Source organism: Gigantopelta aegis, chromosome 11 (genome assembly GCF_016097555.1).
Source record: "Gigantopelta aegis isolate Gae_Host chromosome 11, Gae_host_genome, whole genome shotgun sequence".
NCBI classification, from domain to species: Eukaryota; Metazoa; Mollusca; class Gastropoda; order Neomphalida; family Peltospiridae; genus Gigantopelta; species Gigantopelta aegis.
The window spans coordinates 7,076,406-7,096,405 of record NC_054709.1 but is presented as its reverse complement, the minus strand read 5'-3'; the positions used below and the strand labels follow the sequence as shown (position 1 = coordinate 7,096,405).

The 20,000-nt window shown below is 40.1% G+C and overlaps 1 protein-coding gene across 2 annotated transcripts in view; it reads right to left on the bottom strand.

Moving 5' to 3' along the window:
• LOC121385559 (FMRFamide receptor-like) overlaps positions 1–20,000 on the bottom strand; it is a 141,013-nt gene that overhangs the window by 16,727 nt on the left and 104,286 nt on the right. Inside the window, exon 1 of one of the 2 annotated variants that reach the window (XM_041516274.1) lies at positions 18,339–18,456. The exons of the other annotated variant lie outside the window; for it this stretch is intronic. The gene's annotated coding sequence lies outside the window, so the exon portion shown is untranslated. Of the gene's footprint in view, positions 1–18,338; positions 18,457–20,000 lie in introns of those variants that run through there. 2 annotated transcript variants of the gene reach the window in all.

Here is a 20,000-nt window from a genome sequence, read left to right as displayed (position 1 = left end):
AGTAGCAAGGGATATTTTAAATGCACCATCCGACACAGGATAACACATACCACGGCCTTTGATATACCAGCATTAGCTGGAGCGAGAAATAGCCCAATGGCGAAAAGTGAGAGATGACTACCAGACATGACAGAAGCTGTACACAGGTTGAGTCTGCTGTTTGCGTCACTCGTCTCCGATTTTTGGTCAATCAGACGTCGATACATCGGACCGGCCTCGGTGGTATTGTTTTTAAGGCATCGGACTACAGGCTTGTAGGTACAGGGTTCGCAGCCCGATACTGGCTCCAACCCAGAGCGAGTTATTTAGGGCTCAATGGGTAGGTTCAAGGCCGCTACGTCCTATTCTCTCTCACTAACCACAAACCAACTAGCAACTAACCCACTAACTAACTAACTAACTAACTAACTAACTAACCCAGCTGATGTGTGTGCCCAGGGCAGCGTGCTTGAACCTTAATTGGATATAAGCACGAAACTAAGTTGAAATGAAATGAAATGGTACATCGGAAAACTGTTATATTCATTCCACACCGTTGATTTAGCGGTAAAATCACACAAAGATGACCTTAGTGTTTCCCTTGAGAAATGCTGATTTATTTAACTGTACATATCCACTGCCAGTTTAATGCATTTCTGTACACCGAGCAAAGATCGTCCAGGGGGCTAGGACGATGAACCTTTCACAAAGTGAACAAATGACTACATGCACTTGGGATATAATTTAACGTGCGCATTCAGAACGAGTTGGTTTAGCGTAACTCTGTCTTGGCCGCAAGTTCTGGCGTGGGCCACTTCTTTTTCTTTTGTCCAGTAAATGAATGAATGTATGAATGAATGAATGGATGGATGGATGGATGGATAGATGAATGGATAGATGAATGGATAGATGGATGGACGAATGAATGAATTAATGGATGAATGAATGAATGAACGAATGAATGTTTAACGACACCCCAGCACAAAAATAAAGATTAGCTATTAGGCGTCAAACAGTTGGTTGTTTTTTTGTGGGTTTTTTGTCCAAGACAGAATGAGAGTTGAAGAAGAAAAAAACGGAGCTCGCAGACGTGGCAAGTGACTACAAAAAAGAAGTTGTTTTGTTTAAGGAAACCACTAGAAAGAAGGAAGAGAATGATTTATTTTACGACGCGTTCAACACATTTTGTTATATGGCGTCGGACATATGGTTAAGCACCACACAGATAATGAGAGAGAAAACCCGCTCTCGCCACTCCATGGCTACTCTTTTCAATAAGCAACAAGGGATCTTTTATATGCACCATCCCACAGACAGGATAGTACATACCACGGTCTTTGTTACATCAGCTGTGGAGCTCTGGCTGAAATGAGAAACAGCGCAATGGGCCCACCGACGGAGATCGATCCTAGATCGATCGCACATCAGGCGAGCAGCACTGTACCACTGAGCTAAACCCCGCCCCCGACTCCACTAGAGCACATTGATTAATTGATCATGGGCTATTGGAAGTCAAACATTTGGTATTTCTGACACGTAGTCAAGTCATCAGAGGAAACCCGCTATATTTGTTCTAATGCAGCAAGGGATCTTTTATATTCACTTTCCCATAGACAAGCAAACACATACCACGGCCTTTGACCAGTTGTGGTGTAGTGGTTGGAACGAGGGTTCTGTTCCGGTGAACACTACAATAGACATAGGTCCTTATATTCATTCCAGTCCTTCTTATATTTATAAAATTCTAACCGATTGTGTCATGGAAGTTGATCGGTTGGTGCCAACCGATTATAACCGATGATCGATGGTGAATTTGCATCAGACCCTCAACACTACAGTGATGTAATGCACTGGTTAAACAATGTTTTGACAATTAAATCATAATTTTAGTATGAAACTGTATATGTTTGTCCTGTATATTACAGCAACCTGTCCATAACGACCATTTTTGCCTGTTCTCTTGTAAGGATGTTATATAAAGGTTCGACTGTGTGCGTGTGTGAGATTTTGTTAAACGTTTTTTTTTTTTTTTTTTTTTTTTTTTTTTTTTTTTTTTTTTTAATGTATAATATATACACATGTAAATATACAAATTGACCCTTAATAACCTTGAAAAAATATTGCAATCAGTCAGGCTTTCACACAACTATTAGTTTATATATTTACAAAATATGCAAATTTATGTGTCGCTATAGCCATATAAAAGGTCATGGTAATCAAGAGGTCACGTGAAACTTAATGGGACATTCCTGAGTTTGCTGCGATTTTTAAGACGTTATCAACTAAAAGAGACTTTTTAACGATTGTAATTACATATCAAATATATTTTTCTGCATAAAATATTAGTGGTTTACACCTACCCATTGAGCCTTGCGGAGCACTCACTCAGGGTTTGGATTGATTCGGTATCTGGATTAAAAATCCCATGCCTCGACCTGGACCCGAACCCAGTACCTACCAGGCTGTAGACCGATGGCCTAACCACGACGCCACCGAGGCCAGTCTATTGCTGAGAGATGACGAATTGTTTACGATAATACACGTAACTGCAGCCTTTTCAAACAAGACTTCACAATAATGATCGTCATCACACGAACGGAGAATAAACACATACTGTTGTTGTTATCAGACTCTATACAATCGGTACAACATGAACAGATTCGTCCCTATCTTCTGAACGTTCATATCTGCCAATTTTCTAATCGTAACGGTGCCGTAATCGGTACAACATAAACAGATTCGTCCCTATCTTCTGAACGTTCATATCTGCCAATTTTGTAATCGTAACGGTGCCGCATTACACATGAGTGCGTCGATAAGGTTTACTCACATCAATCGGAAGATGCAATTACGTATGAAAAACGTAATCGTGCCCGAAAAGTGATTTTGTTTTTTATTACTTAAGCTTATTACCAACCATTATCTATATTATCATTATTTTGTAAATATTATTCTAATTGTAATAATCAATCAACTATATGATACCTGCTTACATTCACTGATGTTTCAAGTATGTCCGGATTTCCCGGCGGATGGGTACAAGACGAGTAAATTGTACTACTAAAATATGTTGCCGTTCCCAAATTGTTTGAGTGGCGGGACGTAGCCCAGTGGTAAAGCGCGCGCTTGATGCGCGGTCCATTAAGGATCGATCCCCGTCGGTGGATCCATTGGGCTATTTCTCTTTCCAATCAGTGCTCCAAAACTGGTGTAACAAAGACCGTGTATGTACCATCATGTCTGTGGGATGGTGCATATAAAAGATCCCTTGCTGCTAATCCAAAAGAGTAGCCCATGAAGTGGCGACAGCGGGTTTCCTCTCTAATGCCTAGCTACTAATGATAAGATGTAGCGGGTTTCGTCTCTAAGACCAAATGTCAAAAATCATCCAGTAACCGATGATTAATAAATCAATGTGTTCTAGTGGGCCGTGGTATGTACTGTCTTTGGGATGATGCATATAAAAGATCCCTTGCTGCTAATCCAAAAGAGTAGCCCATGAAGTGGCGACAGCGGGTTTCCCCTCGCTCCCTCTGTTTCTCTCTCTCTCTCTCTCTCTCTCTCTCTCTCTCTCTCTCTCTCTCTCTCTCTCTCTCTCTCTCTCTCTCTCTCTCTCTCTCTCTCTCTCTCTCTCTCTCAACTAACCCACCGTCCTGGACATACAGCCCAGATAGCTGATGCGTGTGCCCAGGACAGCGTGCTTGAACCTTAATTGGACATAAGCACGAGAATAAGTTAAAATGAAATAAATGGCCATTCAAATAACAGTGTTGTAACCCTATGAGGTGTCAAATCGATGGACAGAATAAATAGCAATAGCTTCAACATTTTATTAAGAAGTGAAGAAAAAATGAAGAAAAAAGACAATATGATCGAACGAGAGATGCCAGACAAGTCCAAAGTATTTGACAACGACCACTGACGCCGGATTCGAAGGTGAAGCCTATACAAAGAAACCAATCGAAATTGAAATCAATTTGACTCAACACTTGTCACAACCCTGTTTCATTGCGCGACTATCAGCGGGGGAACAAGTGGAAGAGTTTTAACAAAGCGTCATTTAATATCCTTCGTGTATGCATTTTCATGAATCATCGAAACCCGTGATCGATATTTCTTCAATTGGAACTATTTGATATTCGATAGATCCGGGTTTTGAAGACGTACTTGTCGAAGAGGCATTCCATAAATATTAAAAGCTGCCCGATGTTTAAAGTGTTTGAAGTAAATTTCGTAAAATTAGGCTAAGGCGAGAATGTGTATGACTACAGTGGGTGAAGGATACGGAAAATCATGGCAGGAAAAAAAACCCCACATACACAGACGAAGAAGATAAAAAAAAAACGATGAATTGGAAAATGAAGAATTGGAAAGAAGGAGAAGAAGAAGAAGAAGAAGAGGAAGAAGAAGAAGAAGAAGAGGAAGAAACAAAGAGATGAAGAAAAGAGATAAGATGCAGAAGACGGAGAAGACGGAGAAGAACAAGGAGAAGAAGAACAAGAAGGAGGATAAGAAGAACAACAAGAAGAAAAGAAAGAACAAGGAGAAGAAGAAGAAAAAGAAACAAAGAGATGAAGAAAAGAGACAAGATGCAGAAGACGGAGAAGTAGAAGAAGACAACCGAGAGATGATTATGATGACGAAGAAGAAGAAGGAAAAGGTTAAGTGGAAGAAAAATATGAATAGGTAGAAGAGGAAGAAGAAGAAGAAGAAGAAGAAGAAGAAGAAGAGGAAATTAATAAAGGAAGAAGAAGAAGAAGAAGAAGAAGAGGAAATTAATAAAAGAAGAAGAAGGAAGGTAGAAAGTAAAAAAAGGAAGACGAAGAGGAAAAAAAAAGAAGAAAGAGGAAGAGAGCGAAAAAGAAGAAAGAAAGAAAGAAAAACAGAAAGAAAGAGAGAAGGAAACCACGAAATAAACAAGAAGGGATATTTGCATGCACATTTTTCAATAAGAGGGAATTTACACCCACTACTTTTGATTTGTTCAAAGTCACGGTTTTCACAATAGTGTCTTACAGGTCGAACATTTCAAAAATATCTGGGAAATCTGAATGTGTGCAGTTACATAGCTTTACACACCCCACCAGCATAGATAAATAAATAGATAAATAAGTAAATAAAATTAAAATCAAAAAGTTTACATAACCAGTTCTTGTTCTCATCTATTAATTTTCAGGCAATATTCTGCTGTACCAAATAGTATGTCGACAGTCAAAACAAAAATTTGTTTTGTTTAACGACACCACTAGAGCAAATTGATCTATTTGTAATCAGCTATCGGATGTCAAAATTGGTACTTTTATAACATATAGAGTTAGAGAGGAAATCCGCTACATGTTTTCATTACTAGCAAGGGTTCTTGAATATGCACCATAGACAGGAGAGCACATACCACGAACTTTGATATACTAGTCTTGGTATACGGCCTTGAACGAGAAATAGCCCTATGGAACCACCGACGGGAATCGATCCTAGACCGACAGCACAACAGACGAGCGCATTGCCCCTGGGATACGTTCCGCCCCCATAGATACCAGCAGATACGCGCCCAAGTTTACACAAAAACGTCAGACCGTGTAAGGACAGCTTTAGTTGACAGTATGTAACTCTAGATGTGGTCTGAAGGACTCAAGTTGTTCTCATTACATGAGCTCAGCGTACACCTGTTGCCAGATATCACGATAACATACATTCATAGCCAGGACCGTCCAGACACCAATTAATAACGGCTGGTTAATCGATAGAATACAGTTTTTGCTTGTTTAACGACACCACTAGAGCACACTGATTTATTAATCATCAGCTATTAGATGTCAAAAGTTTTGGAATTCTGACATATAGTCTTAGAGAGAAAACACGGGTTTGTTTGTTTAACGACACCACTAGATCACATTGAGTTTTTAATCATCAGCTATTGGATGTAAAAAAAAATTGGTAATTTTGCCATGTAGTCTTAGAGAAAAAACACGGTTTTGTTAGTTTAACGACACCACTAGAGCGCATTGAGTTTTTAATCATCAGCTATTGGATGTAAAAGTGTTTGGTAATTTTGACATATAGTCTTAGAAAGGAAACCCGCTATATTTGTTCCATCCGATCGTTTATATGCACCATCCTTTGGTATACCCGTCGTAGTACAGTGACTGAGACGAGAAATAGTCCAATGGGCTACCGACGTGGATCGATCCTAGACTTACCGCGCATCACGGGAGCGATCTACCACTGGGCTACGCCCCGCACCCCCAGTCATTTATTAACTTTTAGGGAAAGAATTAACGATGTTATCTGTTAATCTACAGACCAATAATATACAAACACAGTATACAAATAAGGGGGTATATACATACACACACGCGGAGGTACACACGCACGAACATACGCACACACACATACCTATTATATATATATATATACATACATACATACATACATACATACATACATACATACATACATACATACATCAATACATACATACATACACACATACATACACACATACATACATGGATGCCTCAATAGCTCAAAAGGTATCGTAGCAAGTCTGCTAAGTTGCGGGCGATCGGTGCCATAGGTTCAAGTCCCAGCAACGGCACGGGACACTTTGTGAGGCCAGAAATGATTTAATTATCCCTTGTGCCAGTGTGTTAGTATCTATGTATGTAACAGTCAACCTCGACATTCATAAAATATATAGATCTTTATACATCAATCAATACATACATACAGACAGACAGACAGGCAGACAGACAGGCAGACACACATACATACATACATACATACATACATACATACATACATACATACATACATACATACACACATACAAGTAACGATTCGGTGCCACAGATTCGAGTCCCAGCAACGGCATGGGACAATTTGTGAGGCCAGACATGATTTAATTATCCCCTGCGCCAGTGCATTAATATCTATGTATGTAATCGTCAAACTCGACATACATGCAATATAATATATTCATACACCAATACATACCAGCCAGTGCCAGGTTTGCCCACTGTTTCATGCACGTAAGCGAATTCGAGAGAATATTTAGTAGTGTTGGTATAAAGTGTTCCCTCCTACTGGTAGTAGCTAGTGAGAATTGTCCTATTAGCTCAGTTGGAAGTCCCTGGTCTCTTGTACTGAGAGTCCGTGGATCAAATCCCCTCAGTGGAGGTTATTTTTTTCTGATACTATCGTGGCTATTGACCACGATAGCATGATTGCCATATTGCAGCTTGCGCCACAACAAACTTCCACCGAGTACTTATTGTAAAAACCAACGCCACGGGCATCGGAAACCCTGTAAATCCCTTCGCAGTATCACGATCATATTACTGTTTGTGAAGTGTAGTTTTTGCGCAAATAAAAAAAAAACCCCAAACATTTACCCACTACCTTCTCATCCAAATCCCCCCCCAAACCCCCCGCCCAAAAAACCCCAAACCCCCCCCCCAAAAAAAAACCCCCACAAAAACAAACAAACAAAAAAAAACCCCACCAAAAAACAACAACCAAAGAAGGAACAAAAAACAACAACAAACAAATACAGTTAAACATTAAAGGGACAGACCCTAGTTTCAACCCGTGAAAATTAACACTAAGTTTAGTTAATCTACAAACCTGGGCCCCGTTCCACAAAGCGATCTTAGCCTTAAGATCACCTTAAGTACATAGCTACCTTAGTGCTAAGATCCTTCGTGGAGCGGGGCCCTTTAACACATTTGGATAAAGTTACAATTGAGAGAAACATGAGTCTGTAACTTTGAAATGGTGAAATACCCTCTAAAAATAGACTAAACCTCGACTCCATAACTGTTACTTCTCAGAGGCACGTGCGTTTTTAAAAATATGAGAAATGCATTTTGTGATATTAAAAACACCAGGATGACTAAAAACTCTTCGAATATACGGAAATTGATAATCTAAACCATAAAATCTAAGTAAAGTATGATTTTAGTTATCAAAAACGGTTTTAATAGTCAAAAATATGCCTTAGTGTTTAAAAACTAGGGTATGTCCCTTTAAATATTACTTTGTTTAACTACACCACCAGAGCACATTGATTTATTAATCATCTGTCTACATTAGCAGCAAGGGATGTTTTATATGCACTTTCCCACAGACAGGACAGCGAATTCCACGGCCTTTGATATACCAGTCGTGGTGCACTGGCTGGAACGAGAAATAGCCCAATGGGACCACCCGACGTGGATCGATTCACTGGTTGTCACGGTGTAAAAGGGAGAAAGGGTCATCTGAGATGGTTCGATCTAGATTGATACTCCTCTTTTTAGCTTTCGTAAACAGAAGGAAGTAGGAATGCAACACACACACATACACACACACACACACACACACACACACACACACACACACACACACACACACACACACACACACACACACACACACATACACACACACACATATATATACATGTGCATATATGTTACATTTCCACTTCCTTCTCGCTCGGCTAATAAACAATCGTGAATCGTGACACTCATTTTGTAAAATCTGTACGATACACACGCTCGTACAAGTATCTCTATATTGAACATTCAAGGTACTTCTAATAAGCCACGCACTTTTAAAACATATGGCACAAAATTTGAGAAGCGTTTTTTCTTATTAGTTTTTTTTTGCTTGTTTGTTTGTTTGAATATTTATTTAATTGTTGTTTTTGTTTGTTGTAGGTTGTTGTTGTAGGTTATTTGTAGGTTTTTTGTTTGTTTGTTTTGTTGTTGTTGGTTTTGCGTATAAGACAAACAGACAACCGGTATACATTCTGTGCATATGGTGTGTGTTTTTTTCTTAATAAGGAACTTGTATTACAGTGAATAGGAAATCCTTTCACTCTTCTAATAAACATTCTTCTTCTATGCTGTACTCTATTGTGGGTTAGAGATTCACATTTGTTATGCATATCAGAGACGCATGTGGTCGATTAATGCATTACGGCTGGCCGCAAGCGTTCTAAAAAACGAACGCATCGCACTGCGTTCAGTGTAACTGAATCCATAGATTTGACACTGCGACTTTAAATCTATAGATTGTTTTGTTTGTTGGTGTGTGTTTTTGTTGGGGTTTTTTTTTTGCTTTTGTTTTTTGTCTATTTCCTTCTTTTTTTCGTTTTGTGATTTAGATTATAAAAGACAAGATTACAACCAGAAAAAATGCAATCGATACGGTGAAATGCAAACAATGATATTTAAGAATCGCCGCCTGGATTCGATTTTTCTATAAATTATATATTACCTTCAAAAACGTTGAAACTATCATGGGGGTCGTTGTAAATTATTTCTGTGATATGTCATCAGCAATAGCACTGTGTATTGGCCAAATGGGAAAACGAAATGAATAAATGTAATCAAAAACAAATACAAACACAGAACACAAAGTAATCATAATCTATCATTTTGATAAATTACAACAAAAGTACTGGGTGAAAGATACATATATTTGCTTCATTTATTACGTATAATCAATTAGTACAGTATATAATCCATAAAGCATTCGCGGTCGGTCTAGGTTCAATCCCCGTCGGTGGACCCATTGGGCGCCTTCTCGTTCCAGCCAGTGATCCACAACTGGTGTAACAAAGGCCGTGGTATTTACTATCCTGTCTGTGGGATGGTGCATGTAAAAAGATCCCTTGCTGCTAATCGAAAAGAGTAGCCCATGAAGGTGCTACAGCGAGTTTCCTTTCTCAATATTTGTGTGGTTCTTAACCATATGTCTAACGCCATATAACCGTAAATAAAATGTGTCGAGTGCGTCGTTAAATAAAAAATGTCCTTCCTTCATAGAGGAGTCGTCAGTAGTGTTTTAATATGGAAACCGGCGTCCGTGGTGTCGTGGTTAAGCCATCTGGTATAAAGCTGGTAGATACTGGGTTCGCAACCCGGTACCGGCTCCCACTGAGACGAGTTTTAACGACTCAGTGGGAAGGTGTAAGACCGCCACACCCTCTTCTCTCTCACTAACCACTAACAATTAACATGCGTGCTTGAACCTTAATGGGATATAAGCACGAAAATAAGTTAAAATTAAATGAAATATGGAAAATATCAATCGAGGGTCTACCTTTATTTTAAAAATGCCAGCAGTAAAATAGTTCTTGCAGTGAAGATAACACTTTCTACAGTAAAATGTTCAATCTAAAATGTGTTATCTGAGTGACTGAGTGACTGATAACACTTTTATTTCACTAATATTTTAAGATATTTAACTAAATGTTATATAATAATGGTAAATATCAAATGGGTATTATGGGTAAGTTATAGGATAAAATAATTTGATAAACACACTACGCACATATACATTATACTTTTACACATGAAAATACACACACACACACACACACACACACACACACACACACACACACACAGGTACACAGGCACACATACCTATACGCAAAGACATACATACATATTTAAATAAATATTCACAGGACGGCCCGCATGTCAATTCAATAGTTTATACACGTGTATTGGGACCCGAACATGTTAGTGGATTTAGGGGTATGTTTCCCGGAGACAATTTTGAATTTCATTTTGATTTGTAAACAGCATTTCCAGAGCACAATAACAGAGAAAGGTGGGGGCATGCCCCAACTCCCTCTGTTCCGCGGCCCTTGATTCATTTAGCACTAGACTGCCCGATATCCGTTCGCTAACGGACAAACAAACAGACAGACAGACATACACAAACAAACTCGTATACAAACATCCGTCCAAAGTGACGGCAATCACGCACATTTTAAAACATCAGTTACAGATGTATTTCGATAAGTTTTATTCAATTAAGAAAACAGAACGATGAAAACAAAACTGCCCATGGAAAAAAACAATGATTCATTTTGCCCAATGACTTCGACCTTTCAAGCTATCCCATTCTTTGAAGTATCTACGCACTGCGCGATACACCGGAGTATTGACTGATACGATCATAACATCATGGCAGCCATTAACGTATCAAAAGTAGTGCGTCAAGTATTAGTCCGCTGGGCACGCAGTCGGTATTTTCATCACCTTTGTTGAACGGATAAAGGATGCCTCGCACTATATCAGGGAATTATGGGTCACAGTCTCGGCAATCACACGCAGGCGTTAGTCAGGTCTAGAGTTGAGTGACGTCATATGCAAAATAAAAGTGCAACATCGAAACACGAGCACGTTTCGTCTAGACCTTCGTTAGCTAGCGTAAATTCAGCCAGAGTACTTACTATGGCGATTTGAGAGTTAGCCGGATATTTGAACGGTTATAATGTTGGTCCAGCTCTCACACGGTGGAGTACTCGCACTAGCGTACATTGATTGTCCAAGTGCAGATACACATAAAACATCATTCCCTGTTTTATCGGTATTCTTAGACTGTAAGGGGGGGGGGGGGGGGGGGGCGGTACGTAGCCCAGTGCGATCGCTCTAGGGTCGATCCCCGTCGGTGAGCCCATTGGGCTATTTCTCGTTGCAGCCAGTGCACCACGACTGGTATATCAAAGACCGTGGTATGTACTATCCTGTCTGGGAATGGTGCATATAAAAGGTCCCTTGCTGAAAAATGTAGCGGGTTTCCTACCTGTGACTGTGTCAAAATGACCATGTTTGACATGCAACAGCCGATGATTAATAAATCAATGTGTTCTAGTGGTGTCGTTAAACAAAACAAACTTCTTCTTAGACTGTATATCAAAATTACCAAATGTTTGACACTCTAGCCGATGATTAATATGTCAATGTACTCTAGTGGTGACGTTAAACAAAACAAACCTCTCTCTCTCTCTCTCTCTCTCTCTCTCTCTCTCTCTCTCTCTCTCTCTCTCTCTCTCTCTCTCTCTCTCTCTCTCTCTAATCGTAACTTAAAACGTGTTGATGTTTTTATTTTTCGCCCTTTTAAGGAAACCTTAGTAGTGTTGCATTGTAGACTGGGTACTCTATTCAACAATAAAAAAAAAAATCAACAATCAATAACACCCGGCGACACTTAATACACTTTTCACCTGTTTCCGCCACTGAACAAAACCCGTACTGTGTAGTGTTAGTTTTGCGCATTGTAAATTGTTTGAAAGCCGAGGTATTCGGAACAAAGGTGCTTGAAACTGTGCTAATGTTTGTTTTGCGCTTCCAAACATATTCCAATTGTAAAGGACAAAAATAAATAACAAAGATAAAGTGGACTGTCCGAATTAATTATTTATTTTTCTATTGTTAGGTTTTGTGCGGTTCGTGTAGACTAACCCATTATTACATTTGTACCTATGTTACACATGCCACAGTGGCCTACATTATTAATTAAGTCTAGTACAACAACTTTGTGTCTCATTATCGTATCACATCGGATCAAAGGTATGACAAAATCTCTCAACTGAACATTATTGCAGTTTTCTGTGAAACACGTGTTCCTGTAATGGTCTAATTTCTACGTTATAGCATATGGCTTACATTTTAAACGGTACATCGGCCTCGGTGGCGTCGTGGTTAGGCCATCGGTCTACAGGCTGATAGGTACTGGACTCGGATCCCAGTCGAGGCATGGGATTTTTAATCCAGATACCGACTCCAAACCCTGAGTGAGTGCTCCGCAAGGCTCAATGGGTAAGTGTAAACCACTTGCACCGACCAGTGATCCATAACTGGTTCAACGAAGGCCATGGTTTGTGCTATCCTGCATGTGGGAAGCGCAAATAAAAGATCCCTTGCTGCTAATCGGAAAGAGTAGCCCATGTAGTGGCGACAGCGGGCTTCCTTTCAAAACTCTGTGTGGTCCTTAACCATATGTCTGACGCCATATAACCGTAAATAAAATGTGTTGAGTGCGTCGTTAAATAAAACATTTCTTTCTTTCTTTCAACACATAGGACACAGGTATCTTATTAACAGTGCCGTAAGTACTAAATACGACAGCTATTGACCACCATCTTCTACAAGAGTCAAGGCCGTTACACACCAGACGCGATTTTCGCAGCGAATTTCGCAACTATTTTCGCCTGGATATAGAAAAGAGACACTCACGTAGAGGCGTGCACACCAAACGCGATTTTCGCCACGATTTACGCAACGATTTTTGGAAATAAGAACTAATACTATTTTTGCCTAATCGATGGTGAAATCGCGTGCTATATATAGAATTTGACTTCACACCCATTCAATCGTTAAATGATTCCTCTCGACCAGGATGTCGTCCTGCAAGACGGTTAGCAAAGAAGACATTATTATTCATGTACAAAAACAAAGTATCGGAAAAACCATTCACAATCCAACGAAAGTTCACAAAATAAACTATATTCACCATAGCGTTGGCGTTTAGTTAGTATTGGGTGATCCCAAAACCGGCGAGGATTACATTTCCTTCGTGCATGAAGCACTGTCATTAACAACAAGGCCTTTGTTCGCTTTGAAGAACCGGCAAAATACCACTTCGTATTCGTGAAATCGTACCAAAAAACGCGACGAAAATCGCGTTCGGTGTGCAAGCACTGATGCACAGGCAAGGCAGCGAAAATCGCGGTGATGAAACGCTCGCGTCTGGTGTGCAACGGCCTTCGGTATTCTTTTCTTCACGATGCAATTCACTTTCTAATGTCTTCAACGCTATTTTATGCAGTAATATTAAATTTTATTAAATAATAAAACATTAAACCATATTGCTGGTAGATAGCAAGCCAACCGACCTCCATAGTGCCGTGGTTAAGCCATCGGACGTAAGACTGGCAGGTACAGGGTTCGCAGCCCGGTACAGGCTCCCACCCAGAGCGAGTTTTAACGACTCAGTGAGTAGGTGTAAATCCACTACACCGTCTTCTTTCTCACTAAGCACTAACAACTAACCCATTGTCCCGGACAGACGTCCTAGATAGCTGATGTGTGTTCCCAGGTAGGTAGGTAACGTTTTTCACGTGCGTATATACCACTAGGGTTTCACGCACGCCTGTCACGGGCTTAGTCTCTGACTTTCGCCAGTGACTAAGTCCAGGCCAGGAGGGGGGGGGGGGGGGGGGGGTAAGTTTGAGGTGGGCAGAATTTGGAATAAACAATTTAGTGGTCGGTCAAAGACCTAAGCCCTAAATAGAATAACTAGCTGCATTCTACACATGTGTGGACTGAGAAATTAAATCCAAAATAAATGTTTGAGTGCTAGGCCTAAAGGGTTTTAAGGTGATTTGAGCAATTGAACGGGCGCCAAAGTAAAGTGCGTTAGACTATTTACCAAAAAATAAACATAAAATTTTTGAGACGCGCCCGACAGGACAGCGTGCTTCAATCTTAATTGGATATAAGCACGAAAGTAAGTTGAAATGAAACGAAATAGTCAGCCTCACATTGACCAAGTTTGTGTTTACAGTTACGTGTGCCTCCTGGTCACGATTTGTCCCTGACAGATGCGAGCGATTTGATTGGTTGCTGCAAGTTAACGTCCGACGCGAAACCAGTCTAGCGAATGTTGCGTACAATTTTGATCGATATTTGTGCTATGCTATCATATGCAGGTGAATATGCAGGGAGTACGTTTCGCCGTTCGAACACCTCTCCCCGGACGCACCTTTAAACAAATAAATACAAATAATATATATATATAGATGGATGGATGGATGGATATATAGATAGGCCTATATGGATATATAGATGGATGTGTGCGTGCATGCGTGCGTATATATATGACAATAAATGAGTTACCAGTTACGATCAAATTTATGTCCCGAGTGAAATAGTTTTCACTTGTCACGAGCTTTGGCAAGTGACAGTTGTAAATTATTTCACGAGGGACATACATTTGATTATAACTGGTACCGAGTTTGTTATTCTATTTAGTACCCCAACTATTTGGGGTTTTGTTTTTTTAAAGCCTTTATGTTCGATATAGCCTACATAGGCTACACGTCCATGTACATAGAAACGACGTAAACTACTTTACAATTCTAGGTATTGCTTCAACTTTGTATTTTATTCACGGTTCACAGATGTATTTCAAAATCCAAAGTTCTGTATATTCTGTAAAAAAAAAATCTATAATGAATTGCATTAAACTACCCTTTTAGTACAAGTTTAACAATAAAATCAGAAAGACGTCCACATGTAATAATGGAGCTAATTTTAATTACACTGAACGTAAGGTCTCACTACACAGATCACTTCCGGGTGAGAGTTCCTTCACCACGGTCCACTATAGTTCCTAATTGTGACACATGTTATGGTTCACATATTCACTTCTAGGAAATGGTGAAGAATTAAACCAATATGTATGCTAATGGTAAACCTTCTAGCTGTATTTTGCACATGTTATTTTGTAATATTGTGCATCGACCTTTTGGGACATGGGTATATAGCGCAAGTGACAGCCGGACTGACTCGGTTAATGAACCACCTGTTCGGACCGGTACTACAGCCAGATGCGGTCATATAGCAAAAAAATGAGACGGAAATGTTTAAATTTTGGAGTGAAAATAAATGCTTACATAATGTATGTTCGCAATGGTGTATGTTGTTAGTGCCAACGAGAACCCGTTCTATTGGCAATCTTCGTTTGAAGTTGGGCAAATTAACATGGGTTTCAAAGGCAGATGACATCTGTGTAGTGAGACCTAAACGCAAACGCTGTAAACTACGTGACGTCATTGTGTGTGCTTTGCCAAATCGTGATGACGTCATATTTAGTACCGACAAGGTGATTTTTTTGTTGCCGTCAAATGGTCCAATAGTAGTGTCCGTTGAACCAAAGCATGATAATTTCTCATTGAGAAATTATGATTTTTATTTTCCTCGTTATGGGTGCCTATTGAGGTAATACATGTATCTATCTATCTATCTATATATCTATCTATCTATCTCTCTGTCTATCTCTCTGTCTATCTATCTCTCTCTATCTATCTATCTATCTATCTAGCTATCTAAAAGCATATCCAGTGTAATCAAGGTATGTGATGTGTTTCCGATCACATATTTTCAAAATGTGATAACTTTGCAAATCATATGTAAATTAATCGAGGTCAGGGCACTATGTTTAGGGAGTATTCTACTCTTCGCCGTGAAATATTAACGTCTTCAGCAACATTTGTTTGTTTGGGCCATTAGGCTTTTCTCGTTCCAGCCAGTGCACCGCGACTGGTATATCAAAGGCCGTGGTATGTACTATCCTGTCTGTGGGATGGTGCATATAAATATTCCTTGCTACTAATGGAAAATGTAGCTGGTTTCGTCTCTAATCATATATGCCAAAACTACCAAATGTGTGACATCCAATAGCCGATTTATTAACAAATCAATCTGCTCTAGTGGTGTTGTTAAACAAAACAAACGTGTTTTTTTATTGCTTGTTTCGGTGGGGTTTTTTTTGTTGTTGTTGTTGTTGTCTTTTTTTCTTTTTTTTTAGGGGGGTGGGTGGGTGGGTGTGTTGTTTATTTTGTAGTTGTGTTGATTTTCTACTCTCTTTTTTTCAGTCTCTTGGCTTGAAACAAAATCGAGTATGGTCGTGCAGTCAGACTTACGATAGAACTTAAAGCCGCATACACACCCGTGTACGTAACATAACAACACGACATTGCTTTCTGAGATTATTAAAGTACAAAGCGAAGAATGACTTTTTCCAAGTCACACAATCTTTGAAAAAATGTTATTTGTTTTCTCGTGCAATACTTCAAAGGCATTTAACCGTTATACGTCAAACAGAAGCCTAAAGCGTTATTATTTTCCTCTCGATATAAAAACCAGCCAAGACACATGAATTCCGTAATGAATCGTTTATCTTAAAGTCGCACGCCCTAGTTTCAGCCCGCGAAAATTAATTCTTATTTTGGTTAATCCTACAAAACTGTAACACACTTAGATCACATTTTTATAAAATAGAGTGAAAAAGCAGGTTTTATATCGATAAATACCACGGGAATCCCCGTCACTCAATTACTTGAAATAATTTTGAAAGTTAGTATTCTGATGTCACCGGTAGATGTCGCTCGAAGCACAGAAATGCCTATGTCACGGTTGGTCTAGGTTCGATCCTCGTCAGTTGGCTCATTTTAGTTCCAAACAGTGCACCATGACTTGCATATCAAAGGCCGTGGTATGTGCTATCCTGTCTGTGGGATGGCGCATATAAAATATCATTTGCTACTAATGGAAAAAAAGTAGCCGGTTTCCTCTCTATGACTATATGTCATCGACTATTGCTTGTCAAATATTTGGTAAAATTTGGCATTCCAATAGCCGATGATTAATAAATGAATGTGCTCTAGTGGTGTCGTTAAACAAAAAAACCCTAACAAAACAAAAAACCCTTTAACTTTACTATTATTAAATATTAAACTATTTACAAGAGATAAAATGGTCTACGTTTCGTCCTTCGAAGAGCCAGTTTTCGGTTTGGGATGACTATACCTTTGAATCTTGGTTATTTAAAAATCGGTATTTGCTATGTGAACACCAAAAAGGCGGACCTCTTTCACTCTTGGATGATGCTGAATGTACCTTGTAAAATAGCCAAGGGGCGTGTTGTGAACAACAAGGCCGCTGGGCGCATAGTATCCATTGGTAACAAACGACTGGTAAATAATGTTTGTTTACAGACATCTCAGCACATTTTAATCTACGGTGATGAGAGAGAGAGAGAAGCAGGAATAGAGGAGACACTGCTGCCGATATATAGTCTGCCCCTATCAATGTAGCAGCAAGGGGTGTTTTATGTGCACTTTCCCATTGGACAGTATTATATAAAACTACCTTGACGTACAGGGGTGTACCAGTGGTTGTTCAGTAGTCCTGTTATGGGCGAGATGTAGCCCAGTGGTACAGCGCTCGCTTGATTCGCGGTCGGTTTGGGATAGATCCCCGTCAGTGGGCCCATTGCGCTATTTCTCGCTCCAGCCAGTGCACCACGACTGGTATATCAAAGTCTGTGGTATGTACTACCCTGTCTGTGGGATGGTGCATATAAAAGATCCCTTGCTACTAATCGAAAAGAGTAGCCCATGGAGTGGCGACAGCGGGTTTCCTCTCTCAATATCTGTGTGGTCCTTAACCATTTGTCTGACGCCATATAACCGTAAATAAAATGTGTTGAGTGCGTCGTTAAATAAAACATTTCCTTCCTTCCTTCATCTATTGCTAAGAGTAAAGATTGTTTTTATTTTACGACGCCTTCTTTTTTTTATTCCTGTTATAGTTATATATTGAATTTTCATTTAACAATTCAATCGGTTTATTTTAAACTTTTCAAAACCCTCACAAATACTCCCCCCAAGATCCGCCATACCCTCCCCCCAAGACCCGCCATAACCCCCCCCCCCCCCTCCCCCCCCCCCCCCCTCCCCAACACACACACGCACATAATTACCATCAACACCACGATACAAACAATCTTACCTTATGTGTTTTTGTTTTCCTCCTTCATATGGTTCGGGGATATAGACACAACAATAACAGGTAACGAGGCCCGCCGTTCATCAACAAGGTATATAGCGGCGTTTGATCAGCAGCATGTTATTTATGGTGTTCACAAAGAACCAGCCGTCAATAACGTATCGGGTTTAACCCTAACACGGCCAGCTCTCGGCGTAACGCGGTAAGTAGCAGGCCACTGAAACAGTTTGCGAGTCATACCTAGATACCACTAGATAGGGGACGGAGACGAAAACTACTTCAAAACGTTTGTGTATTTCTTTTGTCTCTGTCTGTCTGTCTCTGTCTCTGTCTCCACCACCCCCCCCCCCCTCTCTCTCTCTCTCTCTCTGTTTCTGCGTGTGTGTTTGTCTGTGTGTGTGTTTTTGTGTGTGTGTGTGTGCGTGCGTGCGTGCGTGCGTGTGTGCTTTCTTTGTATTATGTGTTTTTGTTTGTTTGCTATTGTTTATTGTTTGTGTTTCTTTGTTGTTGTTTGTTTGGTTTTTGTTTTGTTTTTGTTGTTGTTTTTTTGTTTTGGGGTGGGTGGTGGGGGGGTGTTGTTGTTTGTTTCTTTTTTGGGAGGTTTTTTTATTGTTTGTTTGGTTGTTTGATTTTTGTTTGTTTTGTTTCAGTATTTTTGTTTGATTGTTTCTTTGTTTGTTTGTTTATGTATAGCCAACAAACTGAGAGTGAACTGTTCTCAATTTTGGAGTGAAAATAAATGCTTATATAATGTATGTTCGCAATGGTGCATGTTGTTAGTGCCAACGTGAACCCGTTCTATTAACAATCTCCGTATGAGACCGAAGGCTCGGGAAGGACAACATCAATTCACTCGTGCAAGAAAAACGTTGTTGCCTCGTAGCTCGTTGAGCATTCTCTAATTTCCGTACACCCGAAGTGTTTCTGTTCATCCTGGTGTTTCTAATACCATAATTTGTTTTCCCTCATATTTGTTTTTGTAAAACGCACGTACGTCTCAGAGGTAACGGTTATGGCGACGAGCTGTAGATTATTTTAAGGGTATTTCCTCCTTTTAACATCATAGATACTTGTTCCAGTGCCTTGTAAATCTATCTAAATGTGTTACTGTTACAGGTTTGTAGGTAACCAAACTTAGTGTTTAGTTCCAAATGGTTGAAACTAGGGTCTGCGACTTTAATGGTTAGATGCTAGTGGTTAGAGAGAGAGAGAGAGAGAGAGAGAGAGAGAGAGAGAGAGAGAGAGAGAGAGAGAGAGAGAGAGAGAGAGAGAGAGAGAGGGGAGAGAAGAGAGAGAGAGAGAGAGAGAGAGAGAGAGAGAGAGAGAGAGAGAGAGAGACAGAGACGAAGAGAGAGAGAGGGGAGGAGAAAGAGAGACAGATAGACAGAGACAGAGACAGATAGCGAGCAAAGAGAGAGAGAGAGAGAGAGAGAGAGAGAGAGAGAGAGAGAGAGAGGGGGGTGGGTGGGGGGGGGGGGGGGGGGGAGGATGCGCGAGAAGTCGGTCACATAACCATTAAGATTCACTGATGGTGCAGGGATGCGCTACCTGGGTACGAACCCAGAACCCATGAGCCTGGTCGGCTTGATACGTTGTTTTAGAAAATACGAACAGTATCGGTAATCGGAAGTGACTCATTGCGTGCCTCTCAATAGTCAATCCATT